Source organism: Belonocnema kinseyi, chromosome 7 (genome assembly GCF_010883055.1).
Source record: "Belonocnema kinseyi isolate 2016_QV_RU_SX_M_011 chromosome 7, B_treatae_v1, whole genome shotgun sequence".
Taxonomy (NCBI): domain Eukaryota; kingdom Metazoa; phylum Arthropoda; class Insecta; order Hymenoptera; family Cynipidae; genus Belonocnema; species Belonocnema kinseyi.
The window spans coordinates 70956079-70958832 of NC_046663.1; positions in this window are offsets into that span (position 1 = coordinate 70956079).

The window sequence follows — 2754 nt, forward strand, 5'->3', positions numbered from 1 at the left end:
TATATTGTTACTTAACACATGTGATATTTATTCTGGTTAACCCTAACCCACAGTAATAGGCCTGTGTGAATTATGGATTATTTAACTACTTAAAAGCCTATACTGGGCATGTGCGTGACAGGTCGAGAGGTGTTTTGAAAATTCGAAATCTTCCAGTCTTCCAGTTCGGACACATTTAGAATAAATATTGCTTAATTATTTTGTTCGCTTTCTATTTATTAGCGGTGTAATTGACCTTTTTTGTAATTATAGTGCTTCGGAAAGTCTGTGGCTTTTTGTGATTAGTTCTGTACATTAAGTTCTTATGACTTTAAACCAATTTCTGGTCGCATTTTTTAATAGGTGTACTTAAACTAAAAATTTTAAACAAATCTAATTCTAAACAGTATTTAGGAAACATAAATTTTAATTGAAATTTGTCATTTTTTCATACAATTCTAAAAATGCTGAATTTTTTCTTTTAATTATGAAAATAGTTGAGAATATTACTGCATGTTTCACAACTGTTGATTAGAACACTAAATGCTCCCCAGCCCCATCGTCCAAATCTTATCAAATTTCTTTCACTTTGGATTTTAAAACAAAATTGGTCAAACTTATTCAGAATGGCCGCTGAAATTTTTAGAAAAAAAAAATCTTCAAATCACATGATATAATGCATTTTAAAATATGTTTGACTTAAATTTTTTTTAAAATAAAAGTTCAATTGTTACCTTTTTCAATGATAAAACCATTCAGTTTACAATGCGTAATTCTAAAATTTGTATAAAGTAACTTTTCCATTTTTGTTCTTTATTTTCAAGCGTACATTTTCATTTTAAAGAATTTAAAAAAACAGTTTTGAAGGCCAGCTGTGAATAAATTACAGTCATTGACGATTCACATTTACGGGTTGATAATTCAACTGTTATGTCGAAAATTTATATTTTCGGGCTAAAAAATTAAAAAATTTTTGTAGAAAATTTGTATTTCTAGATCGAAGATTGTACAATATAGTAGACAATTCAACGATTTGGTACTGAAAAGTTTACTATTTGGTCGAAAGATGAATTACTTTGTTAAAAATTCACTTTTTCTGTTAAAGATTCATAATTTTACTTAAAAATTAATTTCTTTGATTGAAAATGGAATTTTTTGTTAAAAATGGGCTCTTTCTTTCAAAATGAACTGTTTTTAATGAAAAGTTAAATATTCTCTTTTTACGTTGAAAATTCAACTATTTGGTTGAAAATTTATGTACTTTGTTCAAATTCGTATTTTCAGTAGAAACTTATTCCTCTTAGATGAAAATTCATTTATTTTACTGAAAACTCGTCTTCTTTAGTAGAAAATCAATTTTTTGGTTAAAGATTCGTTCGTTAGAAGGTGATTTTGTTTTAGTTGAGGATTCAATTGTTTTTAATTTAAACTTGAAATCTTATTTTTTTGAAATATCAACTATTATATATTTCGTTGGAAATCAATATATTTTTGTTTAAAATCGAACTACTTTGTTTAGAATTAACTTTCTGGGTTGAAAATTAATTTTATTAACTAAAAATTTAAATATTCGATTAAAACTTCATACTTCGGGCTTGAATATTCAAAGATTGTACATAGAAAATTCGTTTTATTGTCTTGAAAATCCAAAAATTTGGTTGAAAATTCAACCGTGTTTTTTAGAAAACTTGTTTTCTTTTTACTTAAAAAATTAATTTTTTTAATGAAAGTTTAACTATTAAATTTTCGGTAAAATTGATTTTTTTCGTTTAAAAGTTGAACTGTTTGGACGAAAATTTGTGTTATTTAGTTGAAAATTTCTCTTTTTGGTAGAAAAGTAATCTTCTACACTAATAATTAAACTATTTATTAAGAAATTTATTTATTTTGTTGAAAATTGGTATTTTTGATAGAAAATTAGAAAATAACCATTCTATTAAGCATGTATATATTTTCTTGAGAATTTGTCTTTTTAATAGACAATTAATTTTTTCAGTTAAAGATTGATCGTTTTGGATAAAAATTCAATTGTTCAAATGAAAATTTACTGTTGCGTAGAAATCTCGTCTTTTTGGTTTAGAAATTCTAGATTTTGGATAATATTCATATCCTTTTATTGACTGAAAAATGTCAGATATAATTTTTCCAATAAATGGATCTTATAGTACATACAATTCTAATTATAGAAACGCACATAAAATATTTTTTACATATGGTTTACTATTTTTAATTTAATGTTGAAATATGAATTTTCTAACACGATGTGGATTGGAGGGCCCTTTTGACATGAAAGGGGTCGGATTATCCATCAATCATAGCTCAAATATCTTTTTCTGTGCCGATGTTTTGTTTTATACACATCGAAAATAGAAGTCGCAAAATATTGTTTAAAAAAAATATATTGTTTAAAAAAAAAGTGTGTTTTTGTGTGGTTGTTGAAATAAGTCAAACACTATTTATCACGAAATAGAAATTTTATTCAAACTATATACAAGGAGAAGTTTGGTCTCTGGACTTAACGTGTTAGTTGTTCGGAAGCGGAAAGGTATCTGTCTGTTGTTTTCTAGCGGTAAGCATTCGGTGGTGAAGGTACGTACAGAGGGTGTGTCGCAAATTACAACAGTCGCTTCTGATTGGTTAGAACTCAGATAAGGTGCCAGCTTTACTCAGGCTCGTTGAAGGGTCAAACTTTAGAACACCATTAGTAAAGATTTACAGACCTAATCCTTAGTGATGGCACGAACATCACGTCTAAGTGATAAATTCATAAATAAC